This window comes from Strigops habroptila, chromosome W, assembly GCF_004027225.2.
Source record: "Strigops habroptila isolate Jane chromosome W, bStrHab1.2.pri, whole genome shotgun sequence".
NCBI lineage: Eukaryota > Metazoa > Chordata > Aves > Psittaciformes > Psittacidae > Strigops > Strigops habroptila.
In genome coordinates, this window is record NC_044301.2 from 22,662,566 (window position 1) to 22,679,428 (window position 16,863).

Consider the following 16,863-nt stretch of genomic DNA (forward strand, 5'->3'; position numbering starts at 1 on the left):
GCCCTCACAACCATAACAAACTCTTTTGCTAATGGGGTCAAACTCTGGTTCAACACTGAGTAAGTTGCTCCTGTATCCACTAAAAATTTTCTCCAGTCCCTAGCTTCAATTTAACCAGTGGATCCGCTAGGATAGATTCCCCAGGTCCCTATCAATCCAGCTCCAATTCCATCACCGGAGCTATCTGGTCATTCTTCAACTTAGGACAATCTCGCTTTCAATGTCCATTCTCCTTACAATATGCACACTGATCTGATCCCACAAGAAAAGGATTTGCTCTTTCACTTCTTCTTGACATTCCTCCTCTACCTCTGCCCCGACTTCTTGTGCTAATTCCTCTACCAATCCCTGCTTGTCCTAAAGCTGCCACCGTGGCTGTGGCTATAGTATGACCCAACCTTTTCTTCTCTATCTGTTTCCAATTTCTGTACACTCTCCACACTTCTATCAATTTTTCTATATCACGATTATCTGGTTCTTTAAACTTCTGAAGCTTCTTTCTAATATCTTCTGATGATTGCCCTAAAAATAGATTGGCTATCTGGTGCTTCCCTTCCTCTGAGGAGGGATCTAATGTAGTGAACTTTTGCATTGCTGCTTTCAACCTATCCAAAAACTCAGTTGGTGTTTCTGCTTGCCCTCGTTTTATAACAAATAGGGCTGACCAATTTACTGTTTTTGGAATTGCATTTTCCAATCCATATTTTATCCAATTTTGATATTTTTTTCAAAGCAGCATAATCTGCAGGCATATCATAGTCCCAATCTGGTGTTGTAGTGGGAATATGATTTTCCATTCTGCCTGTTAATGTTCCTGCAGTAATCTGAGCATTTACATGAGTGCGGGTGGTTTTTAACACCAGCTGTTTTTCTGTTTCAGTTAATGCATCCAGCATTATATCTACTTCTCCCCAGTCAAGATCTTGGCTTTTAATGATGAACTCAAACCTTTTACCACTCTATTGGTTTCATATTACTAATTTTATACACTCACACACGGGATCCCACCAGACATACTTACAATCTTTTAAAACAAAGACAAATTCCAGCTACAACAACAACGATTAGTATTATGACCATAATATATATATAACTACAACTCAGAATTCATCACATCATATTGACAATATCCAAATCGTCACCATATTCCAAATATTAGGTCAGTTACCAAAAGCCAAACACAACCAATAACCCAATGTATACCTCACAAGCGCTAGCAGCGGGGTATACACCTATACCTACAAAACTTTCTCTGTCTCGATTTATGGGAGGCACCAAACGGGTAGCTCATAGGGTACTCTATTGCAGAATACCCCCACCACAGCTAGGGTAGCTCATAGGGCGCTTTATTACCAAAACACCCCCACCACAGCTATCCCTGGTTAGGGATCCCTAATCTTTCCACACCCTTTTCTTTAGCCTTTTGGGTGATTTGTATCTTGCGGGTTGGTTCCTAATAAAGTCTGAGCTCGGGAACAGTCGTACCTGGTGATACTTTTGCCGGGGGTCACACAGTGACGGAACTCTCCATGCTGCAGCCGCAGAGCGCCGGGGCCGGCAATGACTGCGGTGACCCCGCCCCTCATCAGCCTGCGGGTGGGGTTAGGGCGGGCTCGCTCCGGGTCCCCTCCTGTGTGCTGCCGCGCTGCTATTGGCTGGGAAGGTCCGCCCTCGGCCAATCACCGGGGCGGGAATGGGGCGGTGGCCCGTATGGAAGGGTGAGCGGTGGGGGGTGCTGGGTTGCTGCTGGGCTCGGTGCCGACGGCGGGCGACGAGTGGTTTTATGTGGTGGTGATGCCTAAGCTCTGTGCTCTCTCCTCTCTGAGGTAGCTCATGGGCTGGCCCTGCGCGCCGCCGTCCCGACGGCCCCGCTGGTGCGGCTTTGCGGCGGGCGAAGACCGGGGCCGGCAGGGGTGGTCGGAGGGGGCAACCAGGGCGCGGAGGGTGGTGGGGGGATCGCCGGTGGTGGTGATGTGGGTGGGTGGCTGAGTCTCAGGGTGACCTGCCGCGGTTCATGGGGTCTATGAGCTCTGCCAGCCCGCGGAGGATGCCCAACGGGGCTCCTGGGGTGGTCCTGGGTTCAGGAGATGTCCCCGGTAGGAGCTGTGGGTCCCCCGGGGCAGAAGGGACAGAGGGCAGGGGACCGGAGCTGCTCCTGCAGGGACTGGAGTGAGGCCCCAGCTCTGGTTCCCGGGGTCAGTGGGCTCTGGCTCCTGGCTGCCCGTGTGCGACCCAGCCCCTACCCTGCAGGAGGTGTGAGTGCTCGGGTAGTAGTTCTGCAACCTGGTGGGCCTGGTGGCTGGCTTCAACAAGCATGGCGAAGCTGTGGATGAGCTGTACAAGATGGGGTTTGGCTTTGTGGAAGTCGGGACTGTTACACCCCACTCCTAGGAGGGGAATTCCAGGCCCAGGGTGTTCCGGCTGGCAGAGGACAAGGTGGTTATTAACAGGTGGGACCCGAGGGTGCTGCTCTGTGGGGTCCCATGGGCTGCCTGCCCAGAGGTAGGTGTTTATTTGGGTGGTCCCAGTTCTGTGGTCTGTGCTGTGGTGGCTTTTGGGTTGGATGTGCTGAGCAGAACTGAGGGACCGTATGTCTCCCTCATGTTTCTCCTGTGTCCTGCTCAGGGCTTGTGGACACCAGCCTAGCCCTGAACCTTGCCTGTTCTGGTGCAGGTATGAATTCAATAGCCACGGCCATGCTGCAGTGGAGCACAGGCTGCAGGCCCACCAGGAGACACAGCTCTGGCTCGCTGGTGGTGAGACAAGCTTAAAAGCCTTTGCTCTTGGGGTCTGCAGGGTGGGTTTGGGGGTCTCCTAGGTAGGCCAGGAAAAGTGTGTAATGCCAGTGTCCAGGCACAGGAGGGCCCTGGCCAGAGCAAGGTGCACTCTGACAGCAGGATCCCTCTTGGGGCTGTAGCCTCTCCCCCTTGGGACTGTGACCAGGCACCTTTCTCCAGCCATTTTCTCTGTGACAGAGGCTATGTTTGCTGCTTTGGGTGGGACATGTCTGCTGAGACTAGCCAGAGCCGGGCAGTTTCTGAGAGCAGCCTCTGCTGGGTGGCCAGGCTCCAGTGGTGCTGGAGGTGCTGATTGGGACAGCTGTGGTGATGCTCCTGTGGCTGCAGGACAGTCCCAAGCCCACCCCCATAAAACACATGGGCTGCATATCCCCATCTTGATTTTAGCTGGTCCTGGGGCCTCCTTTGTCAGGCGCTCTGGGCAGTGGGTGGTCCTGCTGCCCTGGTTCAGCCGTGTATGTGTTCCAGTGGGGATGCCCCTTGGAGTCAACCTGGGTAAGAACAAGAGCTCCACCAATGCTGCAGCTGACTACGTGGCTGGGGTCTGGATGCTGGGCCCTTTGGCTGACTACCTGGTTGTGAATGTGTCCAGCCCAAACACCCCAGGGCTGCAGTACCTGCAGGGCAAGCGCTCTGCTGACAGACAGGGTACACCACAAAGTGACCACACACTAGCTGTATAATATGCAGAGTTTATTAAACAAGCACACTAAAGCAAGCACACTAATGTGAATTAGGTAAATATCTCTCTATATATAGTGAATAAGTACAATAAAGCAAATCAGAGATATAGGTATATAAGTAAAGTACCAGAGAGAGTTAGCAATGCATTAAATCATTACCATATAGAAAGAACAGAGATTAAGAAGAAATACATCACCAATTACCACTGAATCATCATCCAGGCCCACACTTCCAGCTGGGAAGCCCCGTTGCAGCCGATGCCAGGAGTCTCAGGTAATTGGGAAAATTCCTACGCAGTGCGTCCACCCATAGGTGAGGCTTCTCCCATGGCCACAAGAGGGTCCTGCTGGCTTTATGCCAGATCTCTAATTGTTTACTCGTGGGACTGTGCAGTTTCTCATGGTCTTGCTGTTGTCCGTGCTGAGAGCATTGGCCTAGCGCCCCAGTGCAGCCAAGTATGAAGGTCATAGAACAGCTTGTGGGATAATTACTGAATATGATTTTAGAAATTAAACTTATATTTAAAAATATAATACCCCCACCACAGCTAGGGTAGCTCATAGGGCGCTTTATTACCAAAACACCCCCACCACAGCTATCCCTGGTTAGCTCATAGGGCACTCTATATTAGAGTCCCTCCACCACTGCTAACCTCCTGTAAGAGCTCTTTTCCTTTACCGTTACACCTATATAATATAATTCATAAAGAATACCTTATAAGAGATGGTCCTTGTCTGCTCCCGCACTGATCCGAGTGAGTCAAGGGGTCCCTCGGGGAAAAAATCGCCGGGGTACCCAAGGGAGCCCTGTTCTCAGTGGGTCCTGCAGCCGAGCAGAGAGGGTCCCATCTGGGGTGCCAGACTGATTCGTAGAACACGTTAAGAACTTGCCAACAAAGTTTTAAGTTGACAAGCAGGTATTCTTTATTGTGGCACCAGGGTACACAGGGGATAGCTCCTCCTAGCGTGTCCCACCCAAGCATCAAACAAACTGTGATTATATCGTTGTTAATCATACATATTCATTACATTACATGCATATTTATGAAGTTACTTATACATGACATCATATTTCTAGATTATTCTTCCCGCATGCGCACTCTATTATGGTAGCTGTCTTTGGGACCCCTGGTGGTCGTTTCTTCATCATCTTCCTCTTCATCACCCTGTCCTTTGGCTGAACTTCAAGTTTGGAAAGTCTTGTCATCAAGCCAACCGCCACCAGTCCAGTTCTGGCTGGTTATTGTGCACCTCGTTTCCGTTTCTTACTCCTTTCTATTGTTCAAAACCACCAAGCTCAACATCCCATAACCAAGAACCAAAGCTGAGTTTACTTATTTACAAAAGATAATTTTTCATTTTGTATTTTCCTGTCTCATGTACCTCCTATATCTTCTCTCTTGGGCAATAAGGCACCATCTGGCCTACAATAGATCATCTCTAGAATGGCTGATTCCCTCAGGGACTGGATGCCTCTCTATCGTGGCCCATTTGGCTGAGCAACACATAACATCATCCTTAGAGGGATAATTTTCCTTCACAGCTGCCAAGAGCTGCCTCCAAAGGCTGAGGGCTTGTTTCTCTTTCGTAATTGCTTTCTCAATCCCCCCTTCCCTAGCAAGTGATCCCAGCTGCTTGGCTTCCCTACCTTCTAGTTCTTGACCATTGGCCCCATTGTCCCAGCATCGGAGCAACCAGGCGATGATGTGCTCCCCTGGAAGACGGGTGAAATCTTTTCATATATTCCGCAGCTCAGTCGAGGTCCGGGATCGAGAAGTTACCTCTTCTTCTTTGTCTTCCTCTGATTCCTGTATTAATAATTCTTGTTCAGATGCTGGCCCCTCTAGTACACACATTGGGTCTTCATCTTTCTTCACTGCATGAGTTGCTCTTTGTGGCTCTCGTTTGCGTTTCCCCTTACTTATAGAGGCAACTGATATTGGCACGGATTTGTCATTTGGTTTATCTGCAATGTCTGTCACCGGGGTTGGAGTGGCTGCAGTGTCTTGCCACTAGGGTTGGAGCAGCTGCAGTGTCTTTCACTGGGGTTGGATTGGTTGCAACAACTGTTGTCAGAGTTGGAGTAGCTGCTGTGCTTGTTGCTGGGGATGGAGCAGCCACGTTGTCTGTTGCCTTGCCATCAGATCCAGAGACATCTTTTTCCTGCTCCTTACAGAACAAGGCTCTGTAGATGAAGGCCAAGCCCCAGCACACTGAGGTGGTTTGTCCCTCTCTGGTATTGCCAGGATGACAGCACACCTTGTCCAAGTGTTTTACTAGTTTTTCTGGATTTTGCACTTGTTCAGGGGTGAAGTTCCAAAGCACTGGAGGGGCCCACTGGCCTAGATACTTGCCCATACTATCCCACACACCCTGCCACTCATAACTGTCCAGCCTCAGGGAAAATCTCTTGGTGGTCCTCTCAGATCGTTGTTTAACCTTAGACAAGACCCGAGCCCAACCCTGCTTAACTTTTGTGATCAGACGAAATAGAGTGTTCTCAAGGTGGTATGGCTGTGGGTAAAACACATGCAGAAGCATGCTGGTTCCCAGCAAAAAGAGTAGGCTGGTTTCAAGGGCGTTAAAAAGATATTCAAAACCTTTACAATTCTCAAATGCTGCTGTAAAAAGCCTTGTGGGAGAGCAGAGGGTGTGAGGGAATGTCTCCTTCATAGGCTGACCCTCTGAGGGGAAAAAAGGAGGTATGATTGTTAATAATTCCCATTACATGCCTCCCAAAGTATAGAGGTGAAGGCCATGCTGAGAATGCATACCAGAGCAGTTTCATGATCAATAATTCTATTGTATCACAAGCCATTATCATAAGGTACAACAAAACGAGAACCTTAGCCCAGGCCCCAAGCTGAGAAACACTAAAACAGCAAATACTGGCTGTAAGGAAGGTACAACATGCTGAAACTTTGAGACCAAGCGCAACAACACCGAGAGCAAATAAATCAACATTGCGACAAGTGACTATTAATCCAAAACAATGAATGCTTATCACAAATATGATTAGACACACTCTGGTCAGATCTGTCATTATCTCAACCCTTCATGCCCCACGTTGGGCACCACAAAGGACTGTCGTGGTTTAAGCCCAGTCAATAACTCAGCATCACGCAGATGCTCACTCACTTCCCCCATTCTTCCCCCCCACTCCTGGAGCAATGGGAGGAGAATCGAAAGAATGTAAACCCCATGGGTTGAGATAAGAACAGTCCAATAACTAAAGTATAATACAAAACTACTACTACCACCAGCAATAATAATAATGATAAGGTAAATAACAAGGAGAGAGAATATAAAACTAAAAGGGGAAAAGGAAAAGAAAACAATAAACACAAGTGATGCACAATACAATTGCTCACCACCCACTGACCAATACCCAGCCCAACCCGAGCAGTGATCTTGGCCTTCCGGGTAACTCCTCCCAGTTTTTATACTAAGCATGACATGCTGTGGTATGGAATACCCCTTTGGCTCGTTTGGGTCAGGTGTCCTGTCTCTGCTTCCTCGCAGCTTCTTGTGCCCCTTCTCACTGGCAGAGCATGAGCGACAGAAAGTCCTTGGTTGGAGTAAACATTACTTAGCAACAACTAAAACATTGGTGTGTTATCAGCATTGTTCCCAGACTAAAGCCAAAACACAGCACTGCATCAGCTACTAGGAAGGAGAAAAATAACTGTTAGAGCTGAACCCAGGACAATGAGGCAATGCAATGAGCTGGACTGCCAGGATATCCTGTATCATACAAGTATGAACTCCTTATCGTCACTGTTCCCAATGCCTGTACTCTGCAAACTCCAAACAAAGGCTGTGAGGCACTACATAACATGTACAGCAGGGTAGTAAGCCAAAAGGTCACAGCATACCCTCTTAGGCTCCTTTTGCTCCCTGTGCTTATGCACCAATTGGCTGCCTTTCTGGGCTATGATGGACAAATCTGAGGTGGCATCCTTGACAGGGATGACTGGCTCTGGCTAGAGCAAAGAGGTATTGCTTCAGTACAAGAGCTCACACTTGTGGGGCTCCCTGCCATCAATGCCTTCAGCCACAGTCTCTACCTGCTTGGTGAAGACAATCCATTTAGTAAAGGCAGTACCAGGTTGTGCACCAACAAATGCACTTTAGCAGAGTTATCCTCCTCAAAATCTTCATCCACTTCAATCCAATGAACCACACCACTGGTCAGCATGTGATTCATCTCCCAGCACTTGTTATCCTATGGGAAATGACATATCAGAAAGTACATAGAAGCCCCAGAGAAAGCCCAAGAGATCACACACCAGTGCTCAGGGGTCTGGGCCCCACACTGACAATAAGATCAAACTGATGGTTCTAGCCTAGGGAGCCTGAAAGCAAGCACTAGGGAAGAAACAGTAACTGGAAGCAGCAGAGTACAGGAAACACAGACTGGCCATATGAAGCATATGGTCAACAGGACTGTCTCCAAGGAAATGCAGGACAGACATTGTCCACAAGGCCCCTACCATACTCAGAACACACCAGGAAGCCGGGACATAATCCACTCGTGCTGAGGGCAGCAGCCCCCACCATCCACTGGGCCAACAGTAGATAACCCTCACAATGTAACTCACACCCCAGAACAGCAAGAGCACAGCCCTCCACATTCCTGCTGCCCTGGACACTGCGACCCACCACAGTCACTCCGGCTGCAAATTCTGCCCCACACAGGAGACACAGGGTTGCACTGTCCAGGGGAACTTAACAATAGTTTCCCTGTGAGCTCTCACTCAGCCTGGGCCAGGACACACACTGTCCTTCCCCACCTGACAGCAAGGGCTCAGCCTTCACTGCCAGCAAGATCATCTCTGGAGGGGCAGCAAACCCCACATGTTCAGAGCAGCCGACCCCACGTCTCGCCCCTACCTCATTGATCTGCCGCCACTGTGCCGAGATGTGCTTCTGCCTCTGCTTGTGCAAGTGCTGCTCCTGCTTCTTCACGTACTCCTTGGAGGAGTAGGCCAAGGGGTTGTGAAACTCATCGTAGCCCTCGTCCATCATGTACCAGTCCCGGTCAGCTTGCTGGGAGGGGAGAGGTGCGGCCCTGAGCTCCGCCGGCCCCTGCAGCTCCCCAGGCCGGACCGGGTGCTCCCGCCGCTCCCCGTCTGGCCGCGAGGAGGAGCCCGCCCGCCGCCCTGCCCGGCACCCCCGAGCCCGCTGTCCACACCGCTGCTCGCCAGCCTGCCAGCTCTCACCCCCTGGTCGCCTTCCCACTGCTGCCGCTCCTCCTCCGTCTCGAAGGCAATGCCCTCCTCCTCGTTGGCGCGCCGCCCTGGAGGGGCGAGCTGGTCAGTCCGGGCGCCGGCCCCGATGCTCCAGAGGAAATCCTACAGCACCCAACCTTGTGCTGCTCAGGGGAAGGGGATCCCACCAGCGCCCAGCCCAGGCAGCTCAGCCCAGGCTCCTCACCTCTCCCTCTGGATAGCTGTGGTGTGGCCCCAAGGTGTCTCCAGTCATCAGCCCACTTGTATTTGTACGATGGGGTGGGCAATGGCATCTTATCTGAGTACCTGCTCCTCACAGACCTGAAAAACAGCACGAGGGAGGAACTGGTGCCTACAGCCAGATGCAACTCTTACACACACCCTCCCCTTTCTGCAGCTCAACAGTTCGGCCCCAGGCACTGATACCTGTCCCGGTCTCTCCAGTCTGTGTCCCGCTGTGATGACGGCCAGTGGCTGCACTCCAAGTCTCAACAGGAAGGCATGGGTGAGGGAGATTCCCACTGTGAGTGGTGGGCACTGCTGTAGCCACTATCATCTTCCTCCCAGCTGGAGCAAGATGGCATGGCTGTGTCTAGCAGAGAAGATAGAGTTTGGCACCTGATGTTCGAACAGTGACCCCCCAGTGACCAGGAACCACCATATACCTTCTAGCAAGGAGCACAGAGAGAGGGTACCCATCTGCCTGCCCCCCCCCCCCCAAGAGAAGGGGCTGGCAATTCCAAGGAAAATTATCAAATGACCAAATTTCTATCACACAGACCCAGAACAGACCCCACTGCGCAGGGATCAGCCAGATGTTCACACACACGGCTGGTAGATTGTTCCCAGACCCAGGTCAAGCTAGGAGTTTTATGTTTGCCCTAACCACGAACATTAAAATATACAGGCTTTATGACCCACACTTGTCCTGACAAAAACAGCAGGAAACAACAACGACGAACAAGTCCCTTCCTGTTTCGTCTCACACAAGAACTCTAATGGGTCCCACTCCTACCTTTGGGCCAATGTCTGGGACTCTCCGGTTTGCTCCTCCTGCTGCTGCGCTCCAATGAGCCATCTCTCTCTGACCTACTGCTGTAATGACTTCTGTCCTGCTCCTCTGCAAAAGGAAAGTGAGATCAGGTGCCCAGCACGCAAAGAGGTTCCCAAGTCTGCTGCAGAAACCACCACAAACATTAGCTAAGGACTGCAAACAGGCTGAGAGATGAGCCCAAGCCCTAAGCAGGAAGAGGCACAAAGGTCTTTAAGCAGTTACCACGTCCTGTTTACGATCATGGTCCCAATCCCTACCGCATTCCTTCTTTCACTCCTTCTCCTCCTTGGAGGAGGCAAAGACACCATGGTCCTGATGCTCCCTTTCCGCTGCTGGCTGCGTTCCCAAAACTCCTCACTGACACCCCCTGTGTAGGAAGGTGTTTCCACATGGATAGAACGGTAATGCCTGGAAAGGCAGAGCAGAGAGAATAAAAGCTCAAGAGTGCTGAGGAATACCTGGCTACCTCTGCTATAGCAGAAGGTTATGGCTAAAAGTGCTCTTTCCATTCTTTGCTAACAGCCCACCAGGTCTGCTGATGCTCTCACATGCACTTCTGAGCAGGCCACTGCCTCCAGGCATCAGGAAGCAGGGAGTCTCACAACTGGAATGGCTGGCATTTGCAGGCCTAACAGCGCCTAACAGCACTCTTACCCGTAACGCCCCAGGGAAGGGCGCCAGCAAAATAGCTTTGCCAGAGCTCCTCAGAACTACAGAGGTGCCCCTAGTCCTACCCCGAAGAGATCCCCAGCCTTGCCTGTCACAGGGCGCAGCCCCGCGGACGCTGACGGTTCTCACGCCCCATGCTCACGCTCGTTTCCCCGGTGGGGATCCAACGGCCTTGGAGCACCTGGTGCCACCGACAGCACCAGCACCACCCCGCAGACCCGACCTGTCCTCGCGAGCGCCACAGCTGCTCTGAACGGTCTCCTCATCCCCGTCCTCCTCGGGCTGCTCGCCTCGTCGCGGCCCTCTTCCCAGTCCTTGTAGGAAGAGACCCGGGGCCGCTTCCCACCAGCCGCCTCCTCCTTGCGCTCCTGCTGCTTCTAGGCCACCAGCACGTCCAGGCCCAGCAAGGAGGCCCCGTGGTGTCGGCGTCTTGAAGACGTGCTGCTCAGCAGCAGCGCTACCCTGCCGCAGCACCAGCCCGTCGGCCTTGGCGCCCGGGCTCGTCCCCGCCAGCCGGTGCAGCAACTCCTCACTCGCCTCGGCCATGGCCATCGCCGCCGAGCGCTACCGCGCCGCGCAGGGAGGGCGGGTAGGCGCTAGCGGGGGAGTAAGCGCCGGAGCTCTGCCACAGCCCCGACCCGGCTTGCGGTTGCCTCAGCGACCGTAAACCGGCTCCCCAAACGCTGCCATGGCCGCCCTACAGTGCTCCGCGAGAAAAGCCACTCTAGCCACTTGCATCATAGACACAGAGGCCGGAACCTATAGGAATGACAACCACCATAGAGTCCAGCGCCATTAGATAAGATGCGCTACCGATCCCTCGTCAGACTTCCGGCGTGGGGAAACGGTGTGGGGTCACGTGGACGCCGGGGGACTTCCGGGTCTGGAGGGCGCGGCCGGAAGCGAGCGGGCACGGCACCGGGACAGCCCGGCACGGGAGGGAATCATGAACCAACCGGGTGGGAAAGAGCTTCAGATCATCAAATACAACTTTACCCCAGCACTGCCAAGTTCACCGCTAAACCCCGTCACTAAGGGCCTTGTCTACACGGTTTGTGAACACTTCCAGGGATGGTGATTCCACCACTGCCCTGGCAGCCTGTCCCAATGCCCGACAACCTTCGGGTAGCCAGGGTGCAGCACCACGTGCTCAATGGCCAAAGCAGGCTGCTCCTGGCCACCCTGGAAGAGCTGCAGCATAGGGGCAATCTCCTCCAGCTTGGCGTTCTCGCTGTGGTTCAGGTACATGTTCCTGCCAGTGGTCAGCTGCCACTGGTCACTGATGAGCGTGGCCCCCATGGTGAGGTTGTGGCAGGTCACCAGCCAGCCCTGCCAAGGGAAGCTGCCCTTCCCAGCCAGCAGGTGCCTGATGATGCGCTGCATCTGCCTGGGGGGGGGTTCTTCAGCTTCCCACACACTGCGTGGGGCAGAGCAGGGCCCTAGTGAGCCCCTGAGACTGGCAGGCACTGGTGGCAGCCCTAGGGAGCAGCCCCTTCAACTGCCCAGGCAGACCGCTGTCATTCCCCCACCCTGCTCCTCGCAGCCCCTGCTGCTCTGCTCTCACCTGGCTTGCAGACAAGCGCTCCCTGCCAGCTCCAAGGCTTGCCCACATGTGATTCTCGTCACACTTGTATGTCCCTTTGGAGGGAACCCGAGTCAACATCCCCACCTTGCATGGGGGAAAGCCCCGCAGCCAGGAAGGCACGGAGGTACTTGTACCCCCCGACCTTGGGTGAGTAGGGGAGCTACTTGTACCTCCAAGGAAGCTGGGAGTACAGGACAGGACTGTGTTATCCAGCATTGCAGCTCCATGCAGCCCCTGGAGCAGAGGACAAGCCCCATCCCTGGGTGCTGTGCCCAGGCCCTGTGCCTCACCATCACCAGAACCGCGCAGCTGGTAGTACGGGTTGCAGCAATACTTGACCAGGTGTTCCACTTATCCATGTTCAATCTACGCAGGCTTTGCACAGCTCCACTCTGCAGGAAGAGGAGGTTCAGCTGGTCCAGAGGACCCAGCCCAGGACAGAGTCCCCACCTCCAGCAGGTCCCTCCCCAGTCCCATCTTCCCTGCCTACGCCTGCTCCCTGCCAAGCTGCCCCTGGCTTTGTCCATGCTCCAGTGCTCCCACCCTTGCCCTGGAAGGTACTGGTGGCAGTTGCTATCTCCAGCACAGGCCAAGCCAGGCCAGCAATCAGCAGCATTGCAGGTCTGCAGGGAAGAAAGGGCATGCTCAGCAGAGGACTCCTGCCCCCTGCTCCCAGTCTGGGCTCCACCAAGACCAGTGCCCTGGCCAGGCTCATGCCTTGTCCTGGGGGCTCAGGGCATCAGACAGCCTGGAGAAGTTGCCTGGGTCAGGCCTGGACCCTGCTGCTGTGGAGGACAAGGCTGCAGTGCTGGGGCCTGGAGCACCTCCAGCCCCAACACAGGTCCTGCCACAGCACAGCCAGGTCCTCAGCCGGACAAGCAGGACGGACACAGCACCAAGCACATGCAGGGACACAGCAACATTGCTCACCCCATGCTCATAGCTCTCTCTCCTCACAGCAGCCTCCTTCTGCAGGTCAGTGCTGTTCCAGGCTTCCTCCTCACCCCTTTTATTGCCACCTCCCTTGCCCTGGTGCAACCCATGTGCTCCAGACCTCCTGACCCTGCTGTCTGCAGCCAGCACCTTTCCCAGCAGGAAGAGCACAAAAAGCCCCGCCTGGCTCACAGCTGGCCTGGCAGAGGCTCCCTGGAAGCCCGCCAAGCCCCCAGGGAAGCACCATGCCAAGAATTTCTGGGATTTTGCAGCTACAAATATGCAGGGAGGGATCCGTCTGCAGCCCCTGGTGCCATGACATCAACTGAGGTCCACAGAAAGCAGAGCCAGACCCTGCTCCTGCAGAACTGCCCCGTGCAACCACCTAGAGCATCCCTGTAGGGCATGTGCCAGCCCACAGGCACTGACAGTCACCCCAGTGCTGGCAGGTGGAGCTGGGGCACAGGACCCGAGTCCCCATCCATCCTGTGCCTGGCTCTGCCACAGCTAGGTGCACCCTGCCAGCTCCTCACGTCAGAGTGCACCCTGCCAGCCCCTCACAGTGGGACTCAGCACCACAGTGCCCTGGGCAGCCCCAGCCTGGCTGCCCAAGGGGTGCAACATGTCCTGTTCCATGTTGCTGCAGGCTCCAAGGGACCGCAGCCAAGCCATCCTCTTCCCACAAGCACCCACTCCTTCCCGCCTGCATCCTGGTGCCCGCGGCCCCTCTGGTGTAGTTGTTTGTCAGCAAGGGCAAGGGCCCAGCCCAGCCTGTTGGGAACTCAGAGCAGCAGCTGCTGGCCAGTGCCCAGCTGGATGCGGCCACCCAGCAGCAAGGGTGCTGGGCAGAGCACATCAGCCTGCTCTGATGAGCAGAGGCTGCTTCCAGCAGGAGCACAACCAAGAGCAACGTGGAGGGGAGGGGACACACACCCACCCTCTCACCTACCCCAGGGTGCCAGTGTTGCAGCAAGACCACCCCAAAAACACCTGGAGCATGTGGGGCCAGCCCCAGCCCTGGGCCATTGAAGCTTGGCCTGCTGGGGGTCTCACCAGCACCCTCCTGGCCCTCCAACACTCCGGTCCTTCGGGCTCAAGAGGGACATTTGTCTGGTCCCAGACACTTCAACAGAGGCCTTCCCATACTGTGCAAGCTGCTTCCCCTCTCATGGGGCGCCTGTGACCCATAACAATGCAGGGCTTGGCAGCTCTGGCCCAGCACTGGTCACACTCATGCAACCACACTTGAAACACAGAAGGCTGGAGTCCATCACAGGATGCGTCAGGGCTTGACAGCTCCGATCCATGAACCATGCCAGCATTCAGGAAGGTGCTGTGGCATTTGATAGCAGAGTTAGAGCAGCAATAGCGCCACCTGCCCAAAGCAGAAAATTTAGGAGATGAGGCTGGCGCAGAGGGCTGCAGAAATGGGGGAACAGGCAGGAGGCAGCCCTGATATGAGCTGGGGCCACGGAGGGCAGGGTCAGCACTCCTGCTCCTCCTGTAAACAAGCTTGGTGCTGTGTCGCAATCCTGCTTTGCAGGGTGGGCTGTGAGGCTGCAGAGGGAATGATGTGTCCAGGTCAAGCTGTGTTGCTCAAGAAAAGCCGGATGACCACAGGGAGTCCAGAGTAAAGCCACAGCCAACACTGGAGGCTCCAAAGGCAAAGCTTACTCAGAGGTATGAACAGGGCCTTTTCATAACAAGCGACAGGGCATAACCACAGCTCTCTCCAAACATCTATGTACCATCAGCAAAGGGAAGAAACAGCACCCAGCACCTCCCAAGGGCCCAGCCTCAGGCAAAGGTCTTTGAGAGGGAAGCCCTGGTGAGTTTTGTGTGGATTCATCCCAGAGCCCAGCTACCCTGCGGCTTCTACCACAGGGACCAGGAACAACATAGAGAGCTGATCCTGATGGGCTGAATCCCTCTGACCCCAGGGGTGTCCCCAAAGCAACACACAGGACTAGGGTAGCCAAATATTGATTGATGCTCAGGCAGGACCCAGGGCCCAAGGTCTGTATCAGGACCATGCGTGGAGAAGGGAGGAGGGCAGGTCCTGCTGTGGAGGCTGCAGTGCAGGACCAGGCACCAGCAAGGGCAGGCGGCAGGGGCTGCGTGTCCCTGGTAGGAAGGACACCCATACACTGCCTGGCCCACAGTTCTGGCAGTAACACCAGGAAAAGCGAGTCCTCCATGGGGAAGTACTGCAGCAGGAGCCAGGGCAGAGGACAGCCTGCAGCCTGCAGGGCTGTCCCCTCAGAGGCCATCCCCTCAGGGGCCTTCCTCACCACCCAGCAGAGCCTTACCCAATGCTGGTTTCTGCTGGGGAGCCCAACCACAAGAAAGCCAAAATACAGCCCTGGACAGTAGCACCAGCAGGGAGGCCCCTCCCCTGCTCCCTATCAACACTGACCCTTCCCAAAGGCTGGGACCAGGACCTCAGCTCAGTCCCAGCCTGACCAGCACTGGAAACATCAGACATATCCCTGCTTGGCCAGAGCTCCTCCAGCATGACCTTGGTTCTACAGCATGTCAGGACCAGTGATCTGCTCCAACCACCTCCATGACGTTCTTGAAGCCCTGCTCCCTAACCAGGGACAGTGTGTGTCAGCTGGGCTGGCCTGGCACTGTGGCTTGGCCCCACAGTACTGTGCCCATGCACCAGCACACAGCTGCCTGGAGCCATGCTGGGGTCAGGGGCTCCCTGGGGAGATGCCTGGCCCCTCACTCACCTCAGCAGCTCCTCCAGCTCCCACTTCACTGCCTGCACCACTGGCGGCCCATGGTACACAAGTGCTGTGTACATCTGCACAAGTGAGGATCCAGCATGGATCTTCTCCAGGGCATTGTGCCCACTGTTCACACCACCCACCCTGATGATGTGACCACCCCTGTCCTGTGGACAGATGCGGGGTCAGGACAGCACGGGCAATGCCGGCACATGCCCCCAAGCCCCTGCCCCTACCTCAAGTGAGGGAGTACACGTCCCTGATGGTCTGTGTGGAGAGCTCCCACAGGGGCTTCCCACTGAGGCCACTAGGCTCCATGCACCGCCTGCTCTGGAGGCTGTTGGGGCAGCTCACCGTGGTGTTGCTGACAATCAGCCCATTCACACCTAGATGAGGGGGGCAGCAGCAAGAGGTGTCATGAGCAGCCCCCCTCTCTCATCTCCGGGCTGCCAGGCCAGCACCCCCCTAGGGACATGCCCCAGCAATGTGCCCCAGGACAAAGCAGCCGCCCCTTACTGCCTGGACCGTCCCCAATGTCTGGGTAACACACAGAGGCCCTCATGGACTCAGAGCTACCCAGGGCACCATCCCCACAGCAGCCAGAGAGCTGTAGGTCCACCTGTCCCTTTCAGAGAGGGGACTTGCCAGGAGCACCGCAGTCCTGCACCCACACTGCAGGAGGTGAGGCAGGACACACAACCCCAGCTCCTCGCCAGCCTCCCCTCCCTACCTCCTCACCTCGCAGACAATGCTAGCAACATCCTGCTTGTCCTGTGTGCTGAGGTCGGGGGCAGTCTTCACCAGCACAGCTGGCTTGCACTCGCAGGGCAGCACATCCTGTGCCACCAGCACCTGCAGGGCAGCGCACAGGGCACAGAGCAACGTGTGGTGGGGACACCTCCTGCCCCAGATCAGGGACACGCATGCACCCACTGCCACCAGCAGCACAAGGGCAAACCCTGCTCTCCTTACATGGTGCCTGGGGCATGCAACCTGTACAGGACCACAGGGACTCCCGGTGCCATGGGGTGGGCAGCTCACTACCCCCTTGCAGGAGTGGAGCAGAGGGCAGTGCCCCACTGCTCACATGCCCTTTGCTGGAATACAGTGCCCCAGTAAGCCCCGTGCCAGCAGCTGACCAGGGGACATCTTGGTGGCTCTGCCCACCACTCCAGGGT

The 16,863-nt window shown here is 55.0% G+C and overlaps 2 pseudogenes; one reads left to right on the top strand and one right to left on the bottom strand.

Moving 5' to 3' along the window:
- The first annotated feature begins 1,560 nt into the window (after positions 1–1,560).
- Positions 1,561–16,863, top strand: part of LOC115619287 — a 40,933-nt pseudogene continuing 25,630 nt past the window's right edge.
- Positions 11,259–13,031, bottom strand: LOC115619104 (annotated as a pseudogene).